We start from the raw sequence: 16,178 nt of genomic DNA, 5'->3' as shown, positions 1-16,178 counted from the left end.
GTGAGCCTCAATCTCTCCTCCGGAAAGGCGACACGTGTGATAAAGTGGAAACCTGAGAGACTTGTGCTCAAGTGCAAAAAAAAAAAACCAACAACCTTTAACAGATGTCCAGAGAGGAGACAGGAACAAACAATGATAATATAATAAGAAGTGCTGCAGAAAAACAAGACCATTAACACACACCTCAATACAGAGTCATTACGCCTTTGCAGAAGTTGCATCTGAGAGGAACAAGGCTTACTTTTATTACCCTGAAGTGGACCGTGACAGCAAAATATGAGTGTGCACTAGTAACCCAGGACAGGCAGCTTTAATTCCCTTAATCTGTTTAAAATGAGAGTTACGAAGTTGGAAGAGAATATTCAAGAGTGTCCAAGAGCTCATTTTCAATCTTAAGGTCATGAACTATTTCTGGGTTAAAAATGTTCTTTTTTCATTTGTGTTTGTGTGAGGGTGGATATCAGAGACAACAAAGGACTTTGTTGATCACTTAGGAAGAAAAGTCTTGTGGGAGAAAGAAGACAGATTCCTCTCTACTTCAGCCCAATGTTTGCAGACTATCTGTCTTGTGTTGACGTGGCAGCCCTGATTGCAAAGCCTGTAAAGTCCTTTGCAGATGTAGACTCTCTATCTCTCCTCTCTTGTTCCTGCATGTTTTCTTCCTTCTCTATATCCACCTTTATTCCTCCTCCCCCACGCAATCATCCTCTTTTTTTTATTATCCTTTTCCTCTGGAAGTCTTACTAAAGTGTGTGTCTACGAGTGTATGTGTTTGTGTGTGTGTGTGTGTGTGTGTGTGTGTGTGTGTGTGTGTGTGTGTGTGTGTGTGTGTGTGTGTGTGTGTGTGTGTGTGTGTGTATGCGCGCATGACTACTAGGCCAGTTGCCTGTGTGATGTGCAGCCAACTCCTCCAAACACGCTCTCGGAATACTTCTTTTGGGTTTCATGGTTGTGGATTCAAGTTGTTAAGTGCCAGAAATGAGCACATGAAATATAGCTGTGTGTGTCTGACTGGAGCGGCTGGAGCAGACTCAGCCAACACAGCAGGCCAGCAGGCTGGGGCTGCACTCGAACCTGAACTTTTCCTGAGAACTTTCTGGAAACTTGACCTCAGATAATCCTGAGCATAACAGAAAAACCAAAACGGAGACTGAAAACAGTGAAAAGAATGTGCTGCAAATTCACCAAAGGGCTTTCATTGCAAAGGCAAAAACACCTGAGCATTTGCTGGTCTGTTAAACAGCACATGCTTGTGTCAGTGCATGTGTGTGTTTTAGTACTCTTGTTAAACCAAGGGGTGTGTTTTTGTTCCTATTAGAGAGGTAGGGGGAGACCCGACAGTTATGTGTACTGGCCAGCAGCAGCTTTAGACGGAGGGTTTGTACTGTAAAACACTCTCAGCTAGTTTTACTTTAAAACAATGCATTTCCCTTTTGCCTGATTATGTGGCTTCCCTGAATTATCACAAGTGTGTTTGAGTTCAAACAAACTGATTGAGTATCACTGGAGCTCTAGAAAACAAGTTCTTTCGTTGCTTTTTTTCTACACTGGGATGTTTTTTTTCCTCCATCGCTGGCGCTTTTTAGTCTGGCACTCTCATCTTTTCCGCCTACTCTGCTTTTATATGTCGGCAAACTAACTGTAAAATACATAAACTGAAGGTTTACACCATCAACTCTACTCTTTTAGTTCTGGGCGATGAAGTTCAGCTTGTGTTAAGCAGTGCTGAAACTTAGTTTTCCCTCAAGCCTTTGAGTAGCAGTTAGCGAACACCCTGTAGTTCTCGAAAGCTGCACTAAACTCAACCTAGCCTCTCCAAGGGAATTAACTTGACTCTACCTCACCTTGTGTTGGAAGAAATTATAATACGATTACATGCATGGAAAAAAAAAGTCAGTCTTCTCCTTTCTGTGCTTGTTTGTTTTTGTAGGTAAAGTTGAGGATCAAATACGGACGCTAGATTCTACTTCTAGTTAAACAAACTTCTCTTGGATGTTTTACAGTGTGTTGTGTTTGTGGTTTAGGGCTGTTTCCTGTAAGATCAGGGTGGCCATATGGCACCTTGGACAGATGAGATGTATTAAGTGATGTCACCTGTTGCCAGTGTGAGCTAAGATTTAACACACGCGCCAGGAACAGAACATTTTCCAAAGTGTAGCTCGAGCTGATATCTAACTGCTGCAGTCCATGTGGAGAAGATCCTTCATGGAAAACACCATGAACACTTCAAAAATCCTGTCCAGTTCTCTTTGCCAGTCCTTTTATTTTGACTCATCCGACGATCCAACGACCGCCGAGTTTTATTGTTATGGTTTGGGAAAAGCTCCATGAAATATATTTGAAGGCGTCATGTGCTGTTTTTGTCATAAGTCATAAAACTGTGCAGTAAAATGTCTGCGCAAGGCAGAAAGGCTCAAAACATGAGCATGTTTCCTTCCCGGATTTAGGGCTCAGTATTTGTTCAAACGTTTTCTGCAGTCTCATACGATTTAAATAATACTGTTCTGATGATCAACTCAAGTGCCACTGCAGCTACTCCTGATGAAAGTTATGAAAAGGGCCTCCTTTATGCTACAAAAACAATATTAATGGAGTCCCAGCACTGAATGAAACAATAACATAGGGCTGCCAGTAAATGAGGATTTCTGACAGAAGCTATTTTATTAAATTGTACGATTTGTAACCACAAAAAAAGGAAAGTAATGAAACCTTGAATTACATAACTATAGTTGTAGGGAGACATCATGTCAGAGAAATGAAAAATGAAAAAGAATGTGATCACAACAGTGAATTGGATGAAACTTGTTTGATATGAATTTTAAAATGATTAATGCAACCTTGAATTACATAATAGTCACATGACAGGCAGACAGACAGACAGACAGACAGAGAGAGAGAGAGTTAGACTTTATTTTGTGGTTAAAATGTGAGAGGTCAAATGATGGGACAATTGTTCATGATTCATTATTTTGTAGTTTTTATTTGCACGGTTGAAGACTTGCCATAACTCTAAGGGGGGGGGGGTGCAAATGTATAATGTGAGGCTGGTAAGAGGCTCAGTGCTATGCGATGGCCTTCCTGGCTCTTCAGGGGTTGAACTACCTCCACTCACTGTTTAGGATGAGTAGAGGTCTAAATATATAAGCCTTAGATTAAAAGTGTAAATTTGACTTTGCTCTGTTTTTTCCCCTCCACTGTATCTGTTTCTCTCTGTCTTTGTCAGGAACTCTCGTAGCATGGAGATGATGGGGACTGCTCACAGTGCGATGAAGCAGGGTCACAACCCCCTCGTCTTACTCCAGTGAGCAGCTTCATATGACACCCTTTCCCGCCCTCTCTCTCCCTCACTGTGTCTCCCATGTTGGCAGTGCTAATTGTTCTCAGGGCCGGGGAGCATTCGTCTGTCACTTGAGGCCTGTAGAAACTCATTTGTGGGTCACAGGCTCCGGCAAAGACTGGAGAAGAGTGTGACAGCGCCTGTATGACTGTGTATGTGTGTGAGTTTCCACATGAATTAAAGAGGTTTGGGACAGCTGGAGGAGCCCTGCTTCAGGTAAACATAAAGGCATGATTTAAGCATTACATGAAGAAACAAAAATGATAATAAATTAAGGATATTATAATGAACAAATGTTAAAAAGCAGAAATGTCTATGAATATGTATTTTACCTGAATGGAAGAAAAGTGAGCACTGCTTATCACTTTGATAAACTTCACTGGGCAAGGAATAGTTTGACATTTTGGAAAACATGCTAGGCCTACTTCTTGTTTATGTCTAAAACAAGACCTAAAATCTAAAGGCTAACTTATTGTTCTGTCTGAAAGTGCTAAGAGACATCAGGTCTCATCAGACAAGAAAGTTGATGCAAAAAAAGGATTTGGAGTTAAGAAAGGACCTCTGAGATCGTGTTAAACTTTCATATTGACGTGTTTGAAGAGAATATAGCTTAATTGAAGTGGTGAACAGTAACGTAGTAAATATACTTGAGTACTTTACTTAAGTAGCCTACATCTTGTAAGTATCTGTACTTTCAAATTTTACTTTTTGGAGGAAATTCATGACTCTTTTCCACTACATTTGAAAGAAAAATATTGTACTTTTGACTCAATTCCATTTGAATTTTCTCATTGCAAGCTACTTTTGCTCTGAAGTTAGCTGAGCAATTTTCTTGTTTTTTCTAAAATCAGATCCGAAAGACAATAAACTGTGTTTGTTTAGTTCTGCTTTTGGTTGTCTATGTGGTGTTGTCGTGTATCCTAACACGGTGCATCTCCAAGGTTAGACTTTGAGCTCAGATCAGGCAATTAATTTAGTGGTGGTAATAACATGGCAGAGAAGGAGGACGATTCTCCCCCTGAGTCTATCTTAAGCCCATGTTTGTATTGTGACATTTTCCCTGGTAAACAGGTAGTTTTGGATGTTCCTATTATTTTTGAGCTGCAAATCTGTAGCATGTGAGTTGAAAAATGTACGCTAAATAGCCTAATAATTTGTAAATAAATACAGCATAATGTAAACCCATGTATTCATGACTACACTTGGGTTGTGAAAATACAACAGTGTAACTAGTAAGCCTAATAGGCTACTATATTGCGAAGTGGACTACGCTGCGCAGACTTCTGATAGACACCCGAAAGCCCCCAAACACCCGAAGTCATGCTACATGCCTATATTGTTTACATTTATATGACGGATCTGTTAATTGAGATGACTAAAAAACACACGTTGAAAACTCACGAGTGTGTGTGCAGTAGGTAGGCTAGTCATTGTCGTGGAAGTTTACTTCCATTGTGGACATTTTACAGAGGAAAAAAACCAACCACCATCCAAAGAGTTTCAGCAGGTTGTGAAACGTGGATATTTTTTTCCAGGTAATTGACTGTACTTTAAGCAATGAGTCGGGGTTGTTTTGTCTTGCTATTAGCTTGCTAGCGTTAGCCTTGGTTAGCACGCCCACTACTTGTGTCATCATTGTTTCCCCAAGCGCTCGTGACTATTTTCAAATGTTTCACATACGAAGAGGGTGAATGCGGCAAATGTGCCGGTCAAAAGAGGCCCTTTCTGTTGCAGGCACTCTAGCCAACTTGTCGTGTATCATCGCCATCGGCCATGTCGCTTTGGTATCTTAAGGTTATGTTGAGAGCGCAAGGCTTAATGCTCAATTCCTCCTCAGATACGATTTTTTTTTAGTTCGGCTGTTCACATCACTTTTTTTAAATGTAAATTTAAGTAGCCATGGCCCTGAACTGACCCGCATGCGCAGAAGTACATCAACATAGAAGTCACACGCCGCAGGTGTGAAGAAAGATTATCTCACAATTGTCAGAGCTGATCTACAAGCCCCTGCAAAGTCCCATCCTTCCTTACCTCAGGGTTAAAATAAGGTGCCTGGAACACACATCCGAAGAGAAACTTTCACAGATGCTTGATCAGAAATCCAACTGATGTAGAATATAAAAAGGATCTGCACCCTCTCTGTATTAAAATACATTTTTCTTTTGCAAAAGCAACGTTTTGAAATTTTCTTATGGCATGGGGATATTTCAGTCATTTGTAGGTGGTTCTTCTCACCGGGGTGGATCACCATGATGACTTATGATGAACAGCTAACCTGCTTCAGACAGTTATGTTGGGGATAATTTAGGAGACAAGTAATCAGCCTATATTCAACAATCAGATAATTTGATCTTGGACGTCTGTTGGTTGATTTTGAGAGGAGAGGAGGGAGACGAGCAAACACTTTGTCTTTCTTGTATGGTTTCACACATAAAATTAAGGCTATATAAGTGTGGAAGCTATTACAAACGTTTTACAGTTTTCATCCTACAACAAAGCCTAAACAAAGCACTGAAGCCTACGTTTTGTACGTATAAAGGTGCACTCGCAAAGTTGTCCTGTACCATTAGCACGATTGTCCCCATTCGCCCTGGTGGTCTGCACTCACACTGCTCCAGGACTAACCAGGCCTGAGTACGGTTATCTGTTGTACATTACGTCCTAATACAACACATGAATCGCTTAGTTGAAACGTGCTTAGTTGACAAGACAGGCAGACTCGGACTGGGTGGATTAACCTCAGTTCGAAGTATAAGCTCCAACTCTTGCTCGTCCTGCTACCACAGAACTGTGATGAGGGACGTCAAAGCCACATGCACAAGTTCTGGCTGTTCAGACTAGAATTACATCAGAAAACATCCCATTAAGATCCTCTTATGAAAGTGGCCCAAATCTGATTTGAAAAGATCATATTCCATGTGACTTGGGTTGTTCATACTATCGTAAAAAATAGATCTGAGTCACACATGAGAAAAATATATCAAATCTGGGTTACTTCTTGCTGCGTTGTGAATGTAGCCTAAGAAAATGAAGGAGACACCTGTCAGATAATGTTACATAAACATAACGGGCAATTAGTTGAAACTTTAGATTGGACAAACTAAGCAATACGCATACTGCTTCATTGGCAGGTTGATAAAGCCCTGGTAGAACTAATAAAGCAAGGGTTCTCAAACTTTTCTGGAACATGGACCCCTTTAAGATAAGAATTTTTTCCAAGGACCCCCTCATTATCGTACTGTTGATAAGCATATATTAATACCATGTATTAATGTACTATGTAGTACCGGTACTTTGCAACGATAGAATTAGGCTACATTTATACTTTCCAAGTAAATCATTTTATAAACTTTGAGAAAATGAACATCACAAGATTGACATAGTCTTGTGATGAAATTAGAAATGTTGTCATGTATTCTAAAACAGACGTCCAGTTAGTTTAATTTTAAAGATGAATTATTTGCTCCTTATTCAAATCACTGGCAGGAAGCTCTGAACAAACCACAGACTCATATTCTTATGTCAAACAATTCACAAATATTCCGCTATGGTTCACGGTTCTTTGAGAATCACTGTAATAAAGGATGGGATGACACAGTCCAGTTTAAAACGTTGCCCCAACCAAACTGAGTTAAAGTGACCTGCATTCACTTGATGTTTGGATGGAGATGTATGAGAGTAAAGCGCTCACAGAAAAAAGCAAGGTAAAAAGATAAAATGCTTAGGGTTGTTGTTTTGATAAAGAATGATGACCAAAAGCGACGAAGAGACACATTTTCTGTAGCTACTCATGTAATAAACAAGACGAGTGAGGATAATATGTGAGCATCAGTGCTGAGTTATGCCCCTGCTGCAGTCGCTGCTGTTACTTACTCTGACGCTGCTGCTGTCAGAGCTTGTGGGAAAGAAGTGAAGTCTAATGTGAGGGGTTGCTGGCTGCGGTTGTCCCTTTGTTTACTGTTGTTTAGTCTTTGGTATTTATAGGTACAGTGCTGGCTGTTTGAGCTAATTATAATGTAGAGGCCAAAGGAATGATTGCAGTAATGACTGGTTGGCTTTCCAAAGCATTCAGATTCTGTTTTCCTCTCTGTTCATTGTGTTATGGGACACAATCAGGTAATTTTTGTTTTTGTGTATTTTTGTTTCATATACTGTACATTTGCCTGCATTCATGCACATGTATTTCCCCTAAGGGTCTATCAAATATGTTTGTGATTGCTGTGGTGTGGTGCCTTGTGTCTTTAAAAAACATATTTCACTCTAGGCTAAGAAATTGCTCAATCAAAAGAGGCCCACTTCTCCTTCGGCCTCTGCAGCTCACTTAACATGCAGAAATGGACCCAAGGAATGTTCTTTAATCAGCCTTGATTATATTTTTTTAGATTCTGCTGCTCCTAGGTCAGTCGTTAATCCAGGCTTCTGGTTCAAGAGTTCAGTGTCGTTTGTTCAGACAATTGGGACTCTGAACACTTCCCTCTAACTACTAACCAACTTAAACACAGGCGCAACTCAAATTCATCACAAGGTTCTTTCATGTGACCTAACATTTCAAAGCCTCACTTACAGCCTGATGGTAATCGTGGACAATGTTGAACTTAAACTGAAATGCCCTCTCTGTGTTTTTGTGTATGTCTGAGTGTCTTGATTCAGCAAAGGAAAATTCTTGGCATGTTTTTATTGATGCCACTGGTTTGAGCTGCATCAGAAGAATGCAGACACTGACGGGTAACTATACACATTTTACATGTCCTCACACGCAACTGCAGTCTATGTCGTGTGCCTGTCTGTTTCACACTTGCACGTAAACATCAAAGAAATTGGATCCAGTCCAAACAGGAATACGGAGAACTCATTCAGCTAATGCCAGAATGATAATTCAGGCCAGATCCAGTCACACACACACACACATGTGGAGTGTGGATGAATAGTTTGGAAGTGCAGCCGACTGACACGTTTTTTAAAACACTGCGTGCTGGGTGGAGAGTGTGTTGGATGGGTCAGTGAGATTTGATGTGAGAAAAACAGTCTGCTGTATGCTAGCGATACAGATCTCATTTTGCCTGGCTGCCAGCAAACGTGTCCTCAGGAGACTTTGTGTTTAAACATGAACTCTTTAGGTGTATATATACAGTGAAATGAAGCAAAGGAGAGCAATATTTGTGGCTTGGGGCGTCCACTGTCGCTGGATAATGTTTAAATTCTGAATTCTTAAAAGTGTGGGTTCAGTGGGGGTGTGTCTGGAGTAGGTTGTTGCGATTAATGCAATTTATGGGGAAAAAAAGGACATTTATTAATAGATTTAATGAGTGTGTGTGTGTGTGTGTGTGTGTGTGTGTGTGTGTGTGTGTGTGTGTGTGTGTGTGTGTGTGTGTGTGTGTGTGTGTGTGAGTGTGTGTGTGTGTGTGTGTGTATGTCGGGGGGGACTCTATATGATATTTTGGAGACACATAGTGATACTTTTTGCACAGCCTTAGGTCTGACCAACAAACTTCTGTAAATGATGACTTTCATTGAATATGCACATACAGAAGATTCCAAGCCATACTTGTTTTCTGAAGCCATCACCATTTTTATATTTCCCATAAAACTATAAAGACCAATATTCATTTCTCACCAACAACAAGCAATACAGTTGAGGATCACAGAGAGATCAAAAGATGACTTAAGACACAAACTTGCAATTTACAATATGAAGCAAAATTACGCTTTTTTTAAACTATTTTCTTTTGAAGCATTCCTCTTTTAAGAGTTTGCTACTCATATGCCGCTGTATACCCTAACATCTGTTTATTAACTAAGAATAACAATTTAGGGTTTGGGATTTGATGACAGCTTTGAGGAAGGAGAGAAACAAGATGGGCGATGTTTACTGAGACTTCAGCCTGTGTGTGTGTGTGTGTGTGTGTGTGTGTGTGTGTGTGTGTGTGTTTGTGTGTAGCTGGAAGGCACTTGTCTCAGAATATCGATTGCTATTGACCAGAGCAACATCTGAGAGCCGAGATACTGACAGCTGCCTCTGTGGTCGGTAGCTGCTCTCATTTCTTCATTTCATTACACAGGCTTTGTTGCCTTATCATGTACAACTCCTTATCTCGCTAGAGGTTCATTATGTCGAGCAGTTATCCTCAAGGCCAGTGTGTGAATGAGTGCATGTCAGAACACTTGTGCTACTTATTGTATTCACCAACGCTTATACACGTCCACACATCCAGCAACTCACTTTTTCCACCTCCTGCTCATACATTAACAGGAGCAGATCTTTAATTACATTAATGTGACAAATGTAACTTTGTATGTAACTGACAAATCACATTAATGTTTGACTGATTGTTCTGTCCATCATGGTTGTCACACAGCATTGAGTCTCTGGCAAGGCATCAGTTTATGCCTTTAGTGCCAGTTGACAAGCCCTGTGCATTTAACCTGATTACCACAGCTGGTGTTAACAGTGATCAGACATGCATGGTATGATAGCAAATGATGCTGCCAAGTTGGGTTCTCATATTCCCCTGTGGGCAATGCCAATCACTCTAATGTTGTGCTGGTATTTTATAGGGATAATATATTAGCACAACATAGAATATGGGATGACTATAAGTTCTACAAGCACATGGCGATTGAACAACCCAGATCCGGCCCTCACTGAGATTCCCTCTATTCACAACATTGTTTCAATCTCGTTTCAATCTGAACCGATGAAGAGTCGAGTCGAGAGGCTTTTTAGTAACTTGTAAAAAAAACAAAAGAGAGCAGAAAAACAGAGGCAGCATCAGTTTAAACTACATGATTATTTCTCCCATCGCTAACTGTCTGAGGTGCGCTCTGTTTGATTCTCAGCAGACTGTTAATGTCTCTCGGCTCGTTAAAAGAGTGTTGTTGTGTCGCTATCTGAAGCAGTATCAAATAACAGTGTAGAATTATGCTTATTATTTGTAATAACATTAGAATAATTGGATGCTTTTTCAGCAAACATCCTAGACTGTTAGATGGTCACACTATCAATTCCATGTGTGATAATACACCTAAAACCTGGACTGATGCCACTGACATTTAATTTGACTGCAGCTCTTTCTAAGGGTTAGTAAACCCTAATTTAGCCAGGGGGTATGGCTCTAGTAAAGGTTAGCTATACGTTGTTGTTGTCGCATAGTATCCTTCCTTCATCTCTCGAGATGAAGGGAAGTGTCTTATCAATGAGACAACCATTTGGGATCTGCAAAAGAAGTGCTGATGGAAAAGCTACTGTAAAAGACAGAAGGAGCAAGAAAAAAGGTTCGGTGAGAATAGATGATGCGGCAGCTTCCTCAAGAATTTTGTGAAAAAGTGTCTTTGTATTTTAAAGAAGGGATCATAAGGCCGCATGATAAGTTGTCCAGATGAGGTAAAGGGCTTGGGCTGCAAAAATGTGACTATATCGATGAGCATCTCTGACTTTATACTCCTTTGTTTATTATCAGACACTGTCATTTCTCAGCTTCCAGCCCATCCATCAACCCGTCTTTCATGTGTTAGCTGCATTCCTGGTATGTGTTAACACAGGTGGTTGTTTAAGTGTTCATATGTGGGGTCACACACATGTTTGTAATTCTTGATGGACAGATGGACACTTTACGGTTGTAGTAACTGACTTGAAAACTGATGTAAGCCCTCTTCATTTCCGACTACAGCCCCATGAGTCAGATGTTGCGCTCCAAGGTAATGAACAGCTTGGAGTGGCAGTGTTTTGCTCCTATTTGAATCACTTTTTTTCTGCTAAAAATACCTTTCAGGAGTATGTTCCAGCCTTACAGATGGTAGAGAGGGTTAGCACACCTGCAATTTAGCCCAACATAGGAACAGAGTCTTCAGAAAATCCACATTTCCTAAAAGTGCTGCTTGTGTAACAGTGACAGACAGCAGAGGGTTGGTAAATGTCTGTTGTGTAAGCAGGGAAAGCCTTTGAACTACCCCCTCCTGTTACAAAACACAGTGGGGGCACCTGTACTCGCCACCCCGCCATCTCTTTAACCTGCGCCCGGTGACACCTGAGTGTTTGTTGTCAGGAACAAGTCTATTAGTTTGACCCTGTGGCTGTTCTCGCAGAAATGGCAGCCTTTCCTTTCCGTCACCGCCCGGCCTTGCAATGTGAAACAGAAAATGCCAGGGAACACTGAGACGGCTCACTCTGCTCATCTGACCTCCAAAAAGTTGAAAGAGAGACTGGAGCGAGCGCAGAGTCGGAGCGGAGGATGATAGATGGCTCTAAGCAGTGTCATAGCTTTGCCGTCCTTTACGGAAAGAGAACAAATATCTGCCAGCGCTGAATGATGTGTGTGGCCTCTGCTCCCATCATACAGGCTGCCAGGTTCTCTCATGTGGCTCTCCTTTGGGTATGTACAGTAGGCGCAGAGAAAGGGAGAGCTGTGTGGACAAAAGGCTCGACTAAGACGGATGTGGAGACTTTGAGCAAAAGGGAGAATGAGACAAAAAAGAAGAGAAAACGCACGAGGGATGGAGGAGGGTCGGTGTGACATTGGCAGAGGCTGAGAGGAGAGATCTCAGCTCTGTCAGGTTGCTTGTCTTCACACAGCGCCTTTAGATTGATGGTTCATAACTCTGTGCTGGTCTAATGATCAGCCTGCAGGCTTTATGTCCTCTTTACATTGACATATGACAGCTAGTGGTGTTACCTAAATGTCAAATAGTCATGACACCTCTGCTCTGCCATGGAAGTTTTTTTGAATGGTATTAACTGGTTGGTATAAAGATATGTATAACACAAGCAACACAGCAACGAGTGTACAATATAGCCTCACAATAATGAAGAAAACGTTGGGTGGGCTACACACAAAATAAAAACATAATAAAATTCATACTTATAATAGGCTAATACAAACTGTTAGATAAACCTGAAGTCTCTTTTTATTTAGAAAAAGTCCTTTCAAAAAATTGAGTAGATCGGGCTGTAATATGAAAAGCTACGCGACGCCCCTTAGAAGGGCTACGCACATACTCATAGACATGGAGTGACGTCCAGAAACCGAACGCAGCGCATCTGTAACAAAGTTTAAGTTTGCAGCTACAGACTACAGCAGGATGTTACGTTACTGATGATGTATTTCTGATTGTTGTCCTGCAACCACCATCCTGCAAACCGACACAGTGAAACGAAACGGACAAAAGTATCGTTTCCGCAGATCATGTGTTGGGGGGGTGGGGGGGGGGGGGGGGGGGGGGGTCTGATACATACTAAGAAGCACCTTGGGAGACAGTGGATTTACATGAACAAATGTATGACAAGTACGCTGATCTGGGTTTCATAAAATATAATTTCTTTCAAGAACAATTTTTCTACATTTTGTTGTGATACTTTGTTTTAGTTTGTTAAGTGTTTTCTCTTAACACTGAATAGGTATAGAATCAACATAAAATCTAAAAACTAAACATGCTGTGTTGTTCTTGGTATCAGTGACTTTGCAGAAAATATTAAACTCAAAGATTCTCAAACAGGGATAGACTTTGGTTTGTAAAGTTTTTAAATGTTTCAAATTTGAAATTCAACTTCTCAGAAAGAACAGACTAAATCGGTAAATCGGTAAAGCCTCTGCTGTGTAGAACGACATTGTTGATTTAGATCACCTTTTTTGACCCCCATAGTTGCACAGATCTGTGTCTGTTCACTTTTTTTTTTCCCATTCTTTTGCTATTTAGGATGCCTGAAAACAACCGTTTGAAACAAATCATTACAAGATTTTGTTCTTGCGCAAACACTCGGCGGAGCTTCAGTTGAATTATGTTTTTGATCATCTTTTCTACAATACATTCTCTTAATCTATACCCAGGGCCTCAATCTTTGATCTATATTTTAGACAGTCTATATCCAGAATAGATAAAAATTTCAAAAACTGGGCACTCCCGTCTCGTAAAGCCTGGCAACTTGGTTCATAAATTATTGCATGCAGGGGCGAGCTGCGGCCCTGAGGGTTTTGGAGGAGACCTTTAGCGGAGCTGAGACTGCTTTACACCTGTAATATAAATTAAGTGCAGGCAGAGGAGTGGAAGGGATGGACACCTGAACTGCTTTTATGAAGCTATAGCTGCAACCTGACTTTCCTGTGTCATGATTTATCACCACAGAATGGAACAAGGCCATGTTTTGCATCCTGACATCCTCCTCAGAAGGCCTTATGGACTGTTTTAAACAAGCAAATTGAGAGTTTTCAAGGCAAAGTAGGACCATGAAATCCTGCACGACTACCCAGGCTGCATTTCTGTACTTTTTTTTCTGCTTGGTTGTTTTGACTGCGGCAGATAATCTCACATCATTGTTTAAGATGGAATTTAATTCTTAGAAGCTCAAATATTGAAATAAGGTGATGAAGCTCCTAAGAAGGATCTTTTTGGATTATTTTCAAATTTTCATTCTTATTGGATATGTTTCAATCATTCTATGTTGACAAAAACTATGACTCAAGGTTTTGCTGGTTATAATAATCTGGCCCTTTGATGCATAGCCGATGTTGATTTTTAATCTAGATTGATTTCATCTGTATCTTTTAACAACATAAGCAGAGCACTTGGAGAGCAGCCGGAAGCTTCTTTTGTGGGATGCAAACCAGAAGGGCTTGTTGTGAAAGTTTCCTTCTGCTCACGAGTGTGCTCGTCTTGGACACACAGACTGTTGTACTGGCAAGAAATTAACCCTCCTGCTTCACATGCACAACCAATATGTAGCAACTGTCACTGTAACATGTTATATCTTAAATTAGATGGAATGTTAATCATACATAACATCGAAATATTTTTATTGATTAAAAAAGAGAGATTATAAGATTGATACTTTTCTCTTGTTTGTGTATTTCTGTAAACTCTGGTGTATAAGCACACTCTCGCACCTATTTTTTCAATCTAAAAAGTTGCCAGCGTCCTATATACCGTTGCGACCAATATACTTGTACAAAATGCTGATACGCACTGTCATAACCGTAAGTGCAGCTGCTACCACCCTCACCCACTACACAAAACCTGACATGACTGAAAATTGGCCAAACTCTTTGTTTGTGTGCAAACTCCACAAAGCAAATACCGATTGTACTGAAAGAGCTGCACAGCTGCAAAGAAACTGCACATTGTTGCTGGACGCAATATAAATCATCACGCAGAAGGGCAGTTTAAACCCTTTTTCTCTCTGGGAGACCCCCCAAAACAGAGTCTGCGAAATGCACTCACAAAATTGGATTATACAAAGATCCAATATAACATTTCTCAAACATATATGGTGAATTCAAATGACAAATAAACAGATCTACTCCAAAGTTACAAATTTTTCATAACAGCCTCTCTATAGCTTCAGAATTTATATGTTGTATTCATTGTTGGTTAGCCGTCTTGCTAGGTATATTTTTAGTACAAAGAAAGCTAAGCTAGCTGGCTAGCTTCTCCCTGCTTCAATTTTTCATGCTCGACTTTGCCAGGGATCAGTTAAGACCTCAAACGCTCTTGTTATTCTACATTTTTGCTCTCTGTGAGGATGTTAACACCCTTGAGAGTTTTTTTTGGCCTTTTAATTCCTAAGTCAACTATAGGCATGTTAAAACAAGCATAAGCACTTTTGATGAGTGCAGAGAATCCCTTCAGAATGACCTGTATGAATGACATTACTCACAGTGTCATCATTACACGGGTGGATTGGACAAAATGTTGGCCTCTCAAATCCTGTGTTCAAAAAGTGTTAGGGGGTAAAAAGGAAAGAAATTAGTCAAAGCCTAGTCCTTCTTTTTCTTCTTCTGCTGTGAATGTTTGCTCTTCTCAAGAGAAACAATCAGTAATTCTAGAAGCTTCTACCGGGGCCATTAAAAAATCATGAGTCAATTTGTGCTTGTTCAAAATTTAAAACAGAGCTTTCATTAAAAATTCACCGGGACCGCTCTATCTGTCGCTTGTAAATACATCAGTGCTGTGGCCGATGAGGGCTGCCTCCGAATGCTTATGTGCTTGGTCTTTGACTCGACTGTCAAGGGCAAAGTTTTAAATTCAGTTCGCGCTTAACTGTTAAAGTTTTAAAACCAAGTTAACTGAATTGCGAGATGTCTTTTTAGCCTCATAAACCTGCATTTTGAATGGTTCACCTCTTACACCTCAGGCATCCTTTAAGCATTGAAAAATGTTCTCTGCTCAGATTTTAATGGGAACAACCAGGTGTTTAAAATAAAGCGAGCTTTGTAAGATACAAGCACTTTCTTACCTGCAAACGCTGTTATCCTCCCTCCCTTGCATACTCAACCTCCCTGCTTTCCCTGGTTTCCATGGAAACCTTCAGTGAAGGAACAGAGGACTCAAGGACAGGTGTGTTTGCAAATGAGTTCCTCGGATCCTACATGCATGGAGCCACTATCACCAGCACATCTTATCCTCCAACACACATTCTCCGTCTCTGACACCGACAGTGTGCTGCACAAGCACGTGCATCTTGTTATGGAATAATTCAAAGAATGTGAAGTTTGATATGATGCTATTTGTGTGTTTTCCTGTTTTTAGTTGGATACATCTGTAGACCATGCTGTGTTTGTATGTGTGTATGCGCCACGTGTTTTTCTGCCTCGCACAAGAACAGACACAAACACAGACACGCACCAATATGGTCGCTGATTAGGAGAGCAGACTGTCCTGACTTCACTCTCAGCACAAAACATGAACAACTCTCTAAAAATACCAAGAGTGTCCCAAGCAATGTTTCTGACGGATGAATTTGAGGAGAGAAGGTTTAAAACTACTGCAACAGACTGATAAGGACGTAGCAAGGTCGCAGTTTTTAATTTGACATTTTTAAACAGCCATTTTATCACTTCATGAGTGGGTATTG

Source organism: Labrus bergylta, chromosome 9 (assembly GCF_963930695.1).
Source record: "Labrus bergylta chromosome 9, fLabBer1.1, whole genome shotgun sequence".
Lineage (NCBI taxonomy): Eukaryota > Metazoa > Chordata > Actinopteri > Labriformes > Labridae > Labrus > Labrus bergylta.
This window is presented reverse-complemented; position numbering follows the sequence as displayed.